General features: G+C 37.2%; 1 protein-coding gene across 1 annotated transcript in view; it reads right to left on the bottom strand.

Moving 5' to 3' along the window:
- The window catches only part of YES1 (YES proto-oncogene 1, Src family tyrosine kinase), a 39201-nt gene extending 25472 nt beyond the window's left edge, over positions 1 to 13729 (bottom strand). The window contains exon 1 of the mRNA XM_015813468.1: positions 13711 to 13729. The gene's annotated coding sequence lies outside the window, so the exon portion shown is untranslated. The remainder of the gene's footprint in view (positions 1 to 13710) is intronic.
- Between the last annotated feature and the right edge of the window lie 419 nt (positions 13730 to 14148).

The following is a 14148-nucleotide window of genomic DNA, read 5'->3' as shown; positions in this document are numbered from 1 at the left end:
TTTCAATGGTGGGAAAGTGCTGGCTGCATTCTGTGCGGGAAGCTGGAACCGGCGCTGGATCTGTCCAGATGCGATCGGCGAGGAGTGGTGGAGGAAAGCCCCGGATAAGTCAAGTTCCTCTGAGAATCCTGCAGGCCAGTTGGTATGAAGCTAGTTCGCCTTCTTGTGGTGCAGTGGTGCAACAAATGGACTAGCGACTGTCGGCTGCCAAGACATCTATCATGTGTATAACACTGTAGCCTCCCTGGCCTTGTATGCCATATGCTAAATAAATCTGCTTGTTGGAAGGCACTGGGAAGATTGCAAATGGTGATCCCATAACCCTGGCACAATGCAACTGTTGTAAATATATGCCTGTTGACAAATGCTTGAATTTTGATCACATGACCATGGGGATTCTGCAATAATTATAAGTGTGAAAACTGGTCATAAGTAAAATTTTTCTGCGTTGTAACTTTGAACTCTAAATGAATAGTTGTAAGTCAAGAACTACCTATAGTCCAAGCAGGATATAACAAGGAATTAGTGGGTGTGAACAGGTCTTCCTGATCCAAGAATATTCACAACTGGTGCACACTATGGATTTGTACAAACTCTCTTGGCCACCACTGCCACCTGGTTTTAAACAGCACAGAGTTCAAGAGGACTTCTCAAACTGCATACCAGTTCTATCTGGGGAGTGCAACCAATGCAGAAGTAAAGATGGACGTCTTCAGATCAAGGAACCTCCAAATCCCTCAGCCACTCAGTCTTGACAGGGTTAAACCAAAGTTTTTTTTTTCTCTATCCAAACCACTATAGCCTCCAGACACCGAGAAATTGTCTTAACAGCTTGGTTGGCCCAGGATAGAGATGCATTTCTAAGTATCAACAGTGAATTGATGATTTTTAATCCCAAGGTAATGACCTAACCTAGTGGCTTCATGTAGATGTTAAACATAAAAGGAGAGGATGTAGAACTCTAAGGAGATTCATGAAGGAGGGATCTATGGCTTGACACCTTTCTCCCCATCTACACTAACTGGAATCAACACAAAAGGATAGAGAAATATTTCACACCTAACTCAGAAGCCAATAAAAAATGATACCATGATTGATGGTATTAAAACCTATTGAGCAATTAAGGAAGATCAGAATGGATGCATCACTCCCATCCAATTGTAACGAAGTATAACCAGTGCCATCCATGTACTAAGGTCCAGCTAATGTTTTCTCCAGAATCTTCTGGATCAGCAAAGCAACCATCTTCTCAATCGCTTTCCCTAAAAGAAAAGTTGGGGGCTGTATGAACATAATCCAGCATTATTGAATTGAGGGATGATTTCTTGAGGGGATAGATCATTGCTTGCAAAAGCCACAGAAACCACCATTCCCTCAAGGATGCATTAAACACTGCCCTGAAATCCTGCCCATTTCTCTCTGTCCCCTCTCATATCAAATAAAATTAAGGCAGAGTTATTTTGAGTTTCTTTCTCAAATTTTCTTCAATCTCTGCATAATATTGCTGTAAATCACTCCTTAACTGTTCTTTCATACCTTCCCCAAGGTCATCTCTAATTTCATTTTACACCAACAGTACACACCGCGATTCCTCTGAGTCTAACTGTAGGGTGCAAGTCTCATGACAGCTGCTGAATGCAGCCAGCCCTCTTCCAGCCAATTCACTCCTGCTCCCACTAAGCACTGTCTCCTGGGTCACCATCACCATCACTGTTCAGGTGGAGATTGAGAATTAGACCTGAAACCCACTGCTGCCATCACCATCTGAGTGAGCATCACAACCAGCTCTGTAGCCATCACCAATGCAGTGCTACCAGATATTCCTCAACCAAATGTGGTACCCCATTACCATGTGCTTCAGCTGCTGCCACTCCACTTTTAAATCACTACACAATTCAGATATCCATATAACCCTGTTTACGCCTCGATAAAATGTCAGCCACTCAGCAGATTATTTGGCGATCCAAAAGGCGGTCTCTGTTAAAAACAGCCATGACATTCAATTTTTTTCTGATCTAATTATGAGCAATCTATGATATCCAAGTACAGTTATTTAGCCCCAAAGAGAACTGTATCAATTACATTGTTATGTGTCTCCTTTGTTTATAATAGCCTGTTGCTATGCAGTATAAATACAATTATCAAGAGATACAACACAATTCTGTAGTCAGAACTGGTCAGCCTGAGGAACTTTAGAATTTGGCAGAAGGATTTAATCTATGATATCATCAAAACTGTACAAACAAATATTTCAGCCACATTTGCACATTACATTGATTTGAACGTTTAGCGATTTTCTGTTTTAAGTTTTTCCAAATCTTTAGACACTTTCAACACTTTTTGGGCAACATTCTTGTTCTTTCTCTGGAAGAAATTGACATGTTATAATGTAATACTTTATTTGACAATAAGTGCAATAGCAAGACAAAGATGAAGATGTCTTTAAATATTGAAAAAGTACATAATTGCATGGCACATAAAAATATTTTATTCATATTTATTTTTAGAATGTTCTAAAACTTAACAATTGACTAGGAAGAATGTGAATAAGAAAAAAAACGTGAATCACAACTATTTTAAAACATGTAAAATTGTTCTGAATCATAGTTCAGTCCATAGTTTAAACATTTCTACCACAGGTATTACTTCTCCCTATAAACCTTCAGCAATCATTTTGAAAATGTACATAGTAACAATTTGGAAAGTATATACAGGTTAGAGACATGAATCATATTAGTATAAGAACTGTTTGTTACAAAGCACATGCTTAATCCTCTCACTAAAAGTTCATGGAAACACAAACTAATCTTCCTGCACTTTTCCTTGGAGGCAAATTCTACTGAATTAAATGGGAATTAATATACTGTGAGTGCAAAAGCTTTCAATCACAAATGCTTACTTTTGCCTGAATTGTATAAAATGAACTGTTTTTTGCTTTTGTCTTTGAAAATGACTTTTCTGAAAACAATACAATAAGCTCACTAATTTTAGGGCTTAGTATTAGAATACAAGCAATGGGAATTTACAAAGAATGTGAACAGGAAACATAAAAAGAAAAAAGGATGCTTCCATTTATAATATTCCCACTTCCTATCCTGTACGTTCATTCTTCCCCTCTGCATGTCAGCATTTTGACCTTTTCTCTTGTTTCATTATCTCCCATGTAGTGGGAAAGCAAATAAAAAGCAAATGACAACCACAGTAAGTTATATACAGGAACACAGGCAGTTTCCTTTGATGGTTTGTCACTTCCCTTTCCCAGCTAAAAAGCAGGTAAAAGAAACTCCTTCATGCATATTAAGAAAAGCAAAACATCATGTTTTCATCTTTGATAGACAGTTACATGCAGACTTGGATTTGTGGTTTTTTTCCTTCCATTCTGGGTTCAGTATATACAATTACATCAGTCTAATAAAACATTATCCTTTCTCTGCTACACTTGGCTTGGTATAATTAAAAAAAATCTAGTAATGGTCTGTTATTTTAATGCTATTAAAAAGCAGCACTACTTTTTGACAAAGCGAGGGCAGGCAAGACAGGAGAGCTTCAATGTTTAGCTCATTTACCATATCTAATCACATCCCAGTACTATTCATTTTCTGCATGTGAACAACTGGTGAGACGCATGCAGTGGCTTAAATGCAGAAATCGTTTCTGAAGGAGAATGGATTAAATTACATTTTTAAAAAAAACAGAACAAACACTATTTTAAAAGACGTAAACATAATGTAATGAAATTATTCTAGTCATATTTGGTTGAATAGCAGTATTTATCAATTTAGAACAACCCAAAATTATGCCAACACTAGCTGACAGTGTCTTTTTACAACTTCTTTCACACTCATGCAAAGTTAAATCAATTTGGCACTCTTTCTGCTAACCAATTGTGTCCTTAAAGTCTAAGAACTATTCACTGAACTGAATTGCTCTATTAAGGACTGTTAGTTGGCATGGGGAATACTGAGTCGACTGACAATGTGCTTCAGTCACAAAGAAGTTGCAGCAAGATTTTCTAAAAAACACAGTTGGGCTCTATTTAAATGAAGCTAACTAAATAGGATACAAATAAAGAATGTTTCCGGAAGAGACTAAAGGTTCGGTGGCCTTATGGCTTAAGCCATATTTGAAAGCAAAACCAAATATATGTATATTTCATTAAAAAGGTATACACTAATTAAATACTGTTTTTTCACTTACCCTTTTGCCTGTTTTTTTTTTAAATGAAACATAATTTGTATATTACCAATCATAAAGAACTCTTTACAAACAAACTTTTGGATTGTTGAGATTCAAATACTTCAGCAATAGTGCAATGCCCATCAACTCAGAAATAAATCCCACAGAATTAAATGGGGTTACTCACAATATAAGTAGATTAATTCCTATAGAATTTATGATTTAATCAACATGTGCAGTGTTGCAGAAATATGCAACATTAAATAAACACACACACAAGATATTATATAAGATACAGGCAAATTAGGTGGCTCTTTATTAATCATTTCATTTCACACAGGCACCATATGCACTATGCAAATATATCTAATATATTGAAAGAGCTATTTGCATGATCCATTTCTGGGAAAGACATCTTAAATCCAAAAGAACTTGGTGGTTATTGAGTAAGAATGTATTGCCCCTACTGAATTATGAGTTTAACAGAAGTTACTCTACATTACAGTCAACCCTGAATTAAACTGATTATTGAGAGCTGAGTTGTACAATTGCTGACAAATTATATATAGTGTGATAGAAAACTGTTCCATGGAATAACCTATTAAGTGCTTTATTTGAATTAATTTTAATTATAAATCTACACTGAATTAAATAATTTAATTTTTGTCCTACCCCTAGTTATTAGAGTGTAATCCCTGATAACTTACTCAAAAGCCAAGTACACGTGTTAGATGAAAATGATTACATGCTCTTGCACTGAACTAAGTCATTTTAATGTGGTTTTCAATCAAATTTTAGAACGGAAAGTGACTTAACATAATGAATTTTAATTGCCCTAACAATTTTAAATATCATAACACAGGTATTTTTGTTACTTTTTCTCAGCCAAACATAACTCACTGGATTGTTGCGATGATAAAAAATTGAAAAACAATCCTCACATAAACTGCTTTGAGCTCCCGAAGAAAAAGTGAGATATAAATGTAATGAATAAATAAGTAGCATCTTTTGTATTAATAATCCCTACGCAAATTGGACAGCAAAGGTGACTAACTAGCAAGTACTGGAGCGCATAACATCAGAAATGTCACTAGAAGGCAAAATCACGAAACTGTGTCTCACTTACTTTGGCCATGTCATGCAGGGGAATTCACTGAAGAAAACAATAATGTTTAGAAGAATTTGTGGTAAAAGGAAACCAGGCCACAAAAGAACAAGGTGGCTGGACACTATCAAAGCTGACAACAGACAGAGCATAGAAAAACTCAAAGAAATAGTGCAAGATGAGAAGATGTGGAGAGACTTGTCCCATAGAATCACTAAGTGTTGGACCAACGGAATGTATAATAGCAGCAGCACCACCACCACCATGTAAATTAAAGTTTGGTTGTTTGGTTGCCTTTTTACTGATACACTGATTCAAGAAAACAGCAATATTAGACATTTTTATGTCTTATATCACTAATTTGAATTTCTAAAGGGTTCAGACAACATACGTTGCTCAATCAACATAGTCTTGTAGTGCTTTAAACACCAAACAACAGCCTTGTAGTTTTTCCTGTAGCAGAATAGATTTGCTGTTTTGCCACACAGATACATTTCTAGGATAGTTAAACTTAATCACATTTCTTGTATGATCTGCAACTTTTTTTTAACTGTATGAAGAATTACCATGAATATCTATTTATACATTATGATGAGAGGAGAAGGATACTACGTTCTATCATTGAGGTTATCTCTTATGAAAGAGTCAGAAAACCAAAAATCATATATAATAGTAAATGTATAAAACTTTGAAATTCCCCCAGAATTCTTGTGGGTTTTTATTTCTTTATTTTTGCTGCAACTAACATGACTATTACATTCTAAAAGCCTGCTTAAGATTATACAAAAACATTAGTTAGTTTACATTTAATAATGAATCTACAGATTGACATCCAATCTTCTCAATAAATTGAGAGATATTACAAATATTCTAGAATATGTAGTGCCAATAAACTGAAGCTCAAGAAAGGCTAAGTTGCTATTAATTGATAAGAAATGTGGATCATGTGGGGCAAATTCACTGGACTGGTTCACAGAAACATTTGGCAAATATTTAAAAAATGTAACCACATGAGCAACATCGTTAACAAGGACATGATGGATCATCTCCGTTCAGCAGGAGCTACATCCTATTCCTGATCCAGAATAATGTCCTGCTTATAATTTTTGAGACATGCACTCAACAAATTGACCCAAGTGAGAGGGCATATTGTACCTAGATTCTAGAATATTCATCAGTTCAGGATCCTACACTGGCAAAATCCTGAAAAGAGATTGGCAATTTAAATGTTTCTATACAGAGATGGAAAAGGGTGAGACCTTTCTGATCTGAAGGTGAAACGACCAGATGAACATTTGAATGGCTACTTGACAATGTTATTCTGGGCGTCATGTGGAACAGAAAAATAAAGGAAAATGCCAAGAAATTCAGTCCATCTGTCCTATAGCTGGCTGAATACTTATTATCTAACCTCTCTTGCATGGGCACAATCTGAGAACATTGCACTATGTATACACATTAAAAACGACAACTTTTTGGAGGAAAAGAGGCAATCACTGCATAAGGCCTAAGGTATAAAAGAGCACCAAGCAAAACCACTCTTAATCCTGTCCTTACAAGTAAACATATTGATCTTTAGTTCATATACAGTATTTAAGTACTGTATGTAACTACTTGTATTCCAAAAAGTACAAATAACAAAACTTTCCTCAAATCTTTTTTTCATGTAAATCACAAAGTCCATTGTATGACCAGCAATAGTAACCAGAACATTTTTAACTGTTCCTCCAAGGGGGCTTTCAATGTATATTTTCCATCAGAGTTAATTGTAATAAGCAATGACATAGGAGCATCAAAATATGGGGCACTGTACTTCATTTGCTATTTCATGACAGTAATGTACAGGCAAGGAGCATACCGCTTTTATTTTCTATCTCTACCGTGCTTCCCTCAAAATAAGACCGGGTCTTATACTAATTTTTCCTCCAAAGGACGCATTAGGGCTTATTTTCTGGGTAGGGCTTATATTCAGGGAAATGTGGTACTAAATGTGTCCATCTGGCTGATGATCTTAACTGGGGCTTATTTTGGGGGTGGAGCTTATATTACGAGTGTCCTGAAAAATTATGCTAGGGCTCATTTTCCGGTTGTCTTATTTTCGGGGAAACACGGTAATGCAGTTTAGTAAAATCTATCTGGGTTTTAGATGGCTTAAATTTAATTCTGATGAACTCTTCTGTTATCAGGACTCTGAATTCTCAAACCGCTGGTCTGGTCAGAGAACATAGAGATGGAATTACATTAAGTTTTACTGGAAACAGGTTAGCCCATAAACATCTTATTGGTTGATTGGAACATCATCTCTTTAGAGAGTTTGTGTGGTTGATTCATCTCTCTAATTGGCATAAGATTTTTCTGCATGCAAGTCCTCTTTTATTGCATAGGACATGGCATCTTAATTAACAGATATAATTAATGGCCCTGCTATTAAATTATGGGGGGTTTTCAGTGATGATCAGAAGGATAGTAAAAGCCCAGTGACATTTTTCCACTTGGGTGAATAGATAGGGAGCTTCTCCATACTACAGGCTTGCCTTTTCCCAACAATTTCCTCTATTTTGATTCTGCCATAATTGTAGTTGGCCAGGTATGCAAAAATGATTTGGGACTTGTTCCATGATCACTAAACTTGTATTATGAGCTAATAGGAGTCACCACAATGCAAGGACAATTATTATTTCTTTATTGTTTCTTCTAGGTTAGCAGAAGGTTCCTATTCTCCTCAACTAATTTCCCGATGGAGCCTATCTGTTCTCTGAGTACCTGTCCCCTTTACACTGTGTAGGTAAAAAATAAAATAAAATGAGAAGTTGTAGAATGTAGTAATATAAGAGGATTTAAATCTGTGCGCAAAAATTACTGCCCCCTTTGATGATTTTATTATGTACCATGAAAAGATATACTATACAATAGACAATACTATTGTGTCAGTGAAGCAAAAAACTGAATGAGATCTTTTCCTGCCACTACACACAATGGATTTAATCTATGTTTAACTGACATGGGTGTTATTAACTTAAGTCAGTTATTAACTGACTTAAGAGGGTCAGCATTGTTGCCATGGCTCTATCTATTATAAATATTGCCTTCTATACCTTGTGCTATACTTTCCTCTTGAAACTTAATCATGCAGCAGCTTTTATGTTGGCTATGACTCACAATATGGAAGACATATTGGATTGTTAATTAGATTTATAAGCCTATTGCTTTAATCTGTTAATTGGGGAGAGAGTGATTATGTATTTTTAATTCAGGTGAAATAATTCTATCTTCAGAAATTTCATCTATCAAGATAACAGATAGTTCTTGGTTTATTAGCACAATTGGAACCAGAATTTTCATTACTAAGTGATGTGGTGGTATAGTATGGTATCACATAACCACATCATTGATGGCAATCCTGGTTACCACTCTAACTCCAGATACATGGGTTCTTAAGTGGGCAGTGGAGGGAGTCCCAGATAAGAAGCGCAGGTGTGCTGTGGGGAGTGGGGGAGGCCCTGGGAAACTTGGCACAAGATGTGCCTGATTTCTGAGGGTGCTGCAATTTGGTGCGACCTCAGGGAGGCTAGAGAAAGAAGGTGTGAGGTGTGTGCATGCATGTGTGTAAGCTCAGAAGGCCAGGAAAAGAATATGCTGTGGTTCAAGGGCTTCAGGGTGTGCCACAGCCCCAAGACTTCAAGAAACCTCTGAGCTGTAATGCAGTGCCCCTGGAAATCTCAGCTGCCTGTCAGTGCAGCATAAAGCTGCTACACCCCAAGAAGCCCAAGCAATATGATGCAAAGTGGCCAGACCTCAGGAAACACAAAGGGGCTTCTTGGCATATTTGGATTCTGGAACTGCAAGAAGCACTTGAGCTGCAGTTGAGCATAAAAAGGGGTACTGGAACAGCAATAAGTTAGGGGACCAATTGTCACTTCATTCAGGACCGTTGTAACTTCAAACAGTCACTGAATGGTTATAAGTCGGGCATTACCTGTACTACCATTCACAATCTTGTATTCTCCAGGTGCACTGAAGCTTATGCTGGCAGAGGATAATATATGCTGTACAACACTTCAGTGGGTACAGGGTCAGAAGGGGTTTGGAATATGATCCTTCTGCTTGTCTTTGGAATGATGCAAGAATAAGTAATTTTCTTAAGGTGATTTTTTTTTAAGATAAGAAATAATATTTCATTGCTCTTAAAGTTGATTTTGGTAAGTAATTCCATAAAACAATTTATTCTGTAATTAAAAACAAATAACTCTATTAAAAATATATTATATAATTCTATATGTAAACATGGGGACATGCTGGGCTCCCAAATACGGACAGAAGCCTAGGAGAAGACTCATCCATACTTGTAGGGAGATTTCTAGCTTTTCAGAAGTTTTCTATTCTTTGGTTTCCCCATTTCCTTGTCTTGGACTTAAATGATACTGTTACATTGTTTGGACACTGGCAGCAAAGAAAAGTGCACAGTTGTGAAGTTTTGGTGATTGGATTTGGAAGTCAGCATAGTTTCTGAGAAAAAGAAAATGAAGCCTAAAAATTATGCCATCATCCATACTCCAAAGCTGATTTCTCTCACAAAGTATCTTTTAAGGGAAAGGGACTTGCTCTTTAACTATTTAAAAGTAGCTGAAGAAAAGATGGTCTTCTCTGAGCCCAATTCCTCTACCAAACTAAGATTCTCCAAATGAAAAAGGAAATAAAAACAAACTCTTTGTATTTAACTGGACGTAATGACTCCTGCCATACAAATTATTAAAATGTAGCAGATTCTATCATAATGATGAAGCAATTTCAAAGTTATTTATAAAATGAATATATCATAGGTTATCACCAATACTGTTTTGTCATATCAATTAATCACTCTTTAGAAGACGTATTTTACGATTATAAACCAGAAGCTGAAAAGCAACCTGACACTAGGACAGGCTACTGACACTATCAAGACACTGACAAATTAGGCATATTTCTAGGATACCTATTTCTGATTACGGATTCACCTGTAGGAGAAATTGTGGCATCCCTATCTCAGAATCTATAGGAATGCCCAAAGGAAGAAGGAAAATAAAATTCTCCAAGGCACATATTAGATGGAGAATGAATTACAAGTGAGAATAGATGACTTATATGTAGATGATTCAAATACAGATTATTCAAATGTAGCTAACTAAATGTTGCTATCTTGGAACATAACAGAGCATATTTGTCACTGCATACCTAGAATTATCAATGCAAGTATCAAATCATCTAAATTCTCAGATAAAGTGAGAGTAGGTAGGAGCTGTGTTTCCAAGACAACATATTGCCAGAAATATGCAGCAAGGTTGAAGCACTTTAGTCAACACAGTATATTTCTCAGATTAAACGAAAGACCCCCTACATTAAAACAAAACAATGAAATTGTTAAATATTGCATGGATTTAGGCACAAATGAAAGAAATGAATAGACAAAATCTGATGTTTAATCTTTTTATGTTGGGGAGTTTATTAGATGTTGCATTAAAATAAATGGAAATGCTTTCAAATACATGCACTTAGTCAGTATAGATTCTCCAATCTATAACAGTATTAAAATTATTCTGCTGTGTCAGTGATTCTTAAGCAATAACTCAGCCTAGGATGCTTACCAAACTTCATAAGTATTGTTTGTTTCTTCTGCCTTGCTTTTAAATGAACAGACTTTGTTAAAGTATTATGTCTTTATAGAACATAAAAAAATGAAAACTTCCCAAAATGTCTAAAAGTTTGGAATTTATGCAAGAAATGAATACTTAAAATTCATTGTTCTTATTATGATGTTCTTTTATCAATATAAAATTGTAATTATTATAACAACTGGCCTTGTTCACATGACACACACTGGAGGTAAGCAGGTCACATGAATTTGAAAAGTGGTTAGCATCCCAAACAATGAATCCTAATGGAATTCAATGTGGCCCAAAACAGAACTAGTTTTAGGCTAAATTGCTCCTGCCTTTAGATCATGTTCTCTTGACATCATGCTAAGCTGCGTAATGCATACTTTGTAGATTCTCTTTGACTTTCAGTTTATTTATATAACAGAACTGGTCTGGATTGGTTGTTGCAGTGAGTTATATTCTGGCTTAGCAACAACAAGTAATCATATTCTTGGCTTATGATTCTGATTTGCAAGGAGAATCAGAAGTTCTGATTCAAACCTTAACACAAAACAAGGTACATTTTGCTTGTTAGCTGCTATCATTGGTAGCAATGCAGGTGTAAGATTTTCTTGTTCTTCAACAGGCTGAAATTCTAAATAATTCATACTGTATGTCCAAATCAACGCATTAACTGAAAATTTTTTAACAGTAGATATTTCACAAGATTATTATAATCAGAAGTATGTGTATAGTGCTTAATCAGCTTAAAATATCACACCCAATTTCACAATTGATTAGAAAGTTTTAAATTGTGAAAGAATTTATATAAATGGCATGATTTATAGCACTTGGTAAACAATTCTATCTTTTTTATACATACCTATTTTAAAAAGGATCCTGTGTTGCATTTTGGCAGTAGATTAGACTTTTTTTTTCTTTAGAAACATTTAGAAACATGCAAATGCATATTAAATAGTGATTTTTCAGATTATTGTGTTAACTGTGGAACTAAAAGACATATTTTAACATGTCTTTACAATGTTAAAGGTTTACAGGTTTAATTTGAAATCCCCTTACATCAAGTCAGAGAAAAGGATCCTCTATATTTCAGTATTTCCTACACCAAGCAGAAACATCTCCAGGGTCTGGACTTTGTGTGTATGCAAATGTGAACTCTAGCAAGGTAGCAAAACACTGTATTAGGAATACAGATATTCTAAATAAATTTGAGCTTCTAAAATACTGATGGTTCTGTTAGGCACAAAGAACTCTCCTCCTTCAATTTATTTTAGGTCTGCTCTATATCACATTAATGAATCATTTTGTCTACTGCTTTACAAAGCGTAATGTGTTAACTTGTTTTGACTCAATTCATTCCAAGTTACTTTAACTAATAATTTAACTTGTAATATTTTATTAGATAGTATGCCTTATTTAATATAACATGGAAGTAGTGCCAACAAAAAGTTCTCCCTTTTAAGATATGCAATGGGTCTTACAAAATGTACATGAATTCCCAATACATATATTAACTGTAATGAGACTAAAGCCAAATCCCATAATTTAAAATCTAAATATACATATGATATGGAATGGGATGTTCATTCACTTTCCTAGGTAGACAAATGCTTACTACTTTTTTTCCAAATAAAATATAAAGTTTGTCAAAATTGTTTTAATTGTAATTAGGTGAAATTGATCAAAATGTACAATTAGAAATTAATACTTAGAAATTAACAGAAATCTATGAAAATCCTGTATATGTTGTATTGTAGATTGTCTTTCCAACTTAAAGTACAGTATTTCCCTAATTGTCTACTTTACTATTTTCTTTGTATTATCATACAATATAAACCATTTTACCACAACAGAAGAAAAAAGGCCAGGACTTGAAGGAAGACCAAACTTAATTTTTTTTTTTTTTTAAATCGTATGAAAATTTAATGATTCTTAAAACCTGGCTCAAGTTTCTCACTTAATAGGTTGGCAAATAAGCTACATCTACATTGGGATCGAAATTAAGAAATCAATGCTCTGTTATCTCGATTGCAACACTACTTTGCTACTTCTGTTGCAGCCATACTCTCTACTTAAAACGATTTATGCTACAAGGAACGACCTTTGTATTCTCAGCAGCATGGACACATTTGAGACTTCTCTATGTACACTTGCGGGTATGAACTTTTCCCGTGTTAAGGAAACTGACAATGAAGGAGAGCAAATGAACAGTTTGAAATGGATACCTGGAGTTCCCCCGTATCCCATTTCCTCCTCTTCCTTTTCAAAGAAAACAAAAAGGGAGAGAGGGGGGGGGGGACCCGAGTGCAACAACTTGCCGTGGAAATCGACCGTAACGACCCTCCCCCTCCTTTTCCAGTTGGCATCAGACTGGCAGGAACAAGCTAAGCAAACAGAAAACAAAAACGGGCTACCGGAAGGGAAAGGGGGGGAAGAAAGAGGATTCCAGGGCTTTTTAGGACGAACCGCTGAAAGGGACCCTTGGAAGTCTTTCCACACCGCGCGAGGCCGGCACGCGCAATCGCGTCTCGAAAAGCACCCTACCGAGTAGCAAGGAGGAGGAACTTCCAGTAAAAAACTTTTTTTTGGGAACGGACGGAAGACCCCCGCGCGCCTCCCAAACCTGCTACTTGCAGGCGCGGGGCTGCTACGAAGCGGACCGAGAAGCTTCCCCCCCGCTCCTGGAAGTGGGCAGGATCTTGCGGGGCCTAGCGCTCTCCAGGCGCCACCGCCTCCGCGCCACAAGAGTGGATAAGGGGAGGAGGAGGAAGAGGAAGAACACGAAACTCTCCTCACCTGCTGCCCGCGGGCCAACTCCGGGGAAAACCGCCAAGCCCCCCCCCCCGCTGCCCTCCTCTTTGCAGGAGAGAGGGCGCTCTCGCTTCCGCTTCGGGACGAGAGGAGCTGGTCCGGCGGCGCGTCTCGCTGCTGGGGAGACCCGCGTCGCTGCTGCTACTCCTCCTCCTCCGCTCAGGTACAGTCCGACGTGCTCAGCCCTGCCACAACCGCCCCATAGCCTCCGGCCAGGGACTCCCGGGGAAACGGCGAGCCCAACCGTCGCTTCCAGAGGCCGTGCCGCAAGCCCAGGCCGAGAGGAGAGGGAGGAGCCGGGATGCTCGCCTTTCCACACGCACCAGGAGGCGGGCGACGAGGCGTTGGGTCCCCTTCAATGCAGCCCCAGTTCATCATCCCGACCTAACATGGCGGCCGCCGGAGACCCGAGGAGGGGAGAGG

The sequence above is a fragment of the Protobothrops mucrosquamatus genome, unplaced genomic scaffold (assembly GCF_001527695.2).
Source record: "Protobothrops mucrosquamatus isolate PMUCROS unplaced genomic scaffold, P.Mucros_1.0 scaffold158, whole genome shotgun sequence".
Classification (NCBI taxonomy): Eukaryota; Metazoa; Chordata; class Lepidosauria; order Squamata; family Viperidae; genus Protobothrops; species Protobothrops mucrosquamatus.
This window is presented reverse-complemented; position numbering and strand designations above follow the sequence as displayed.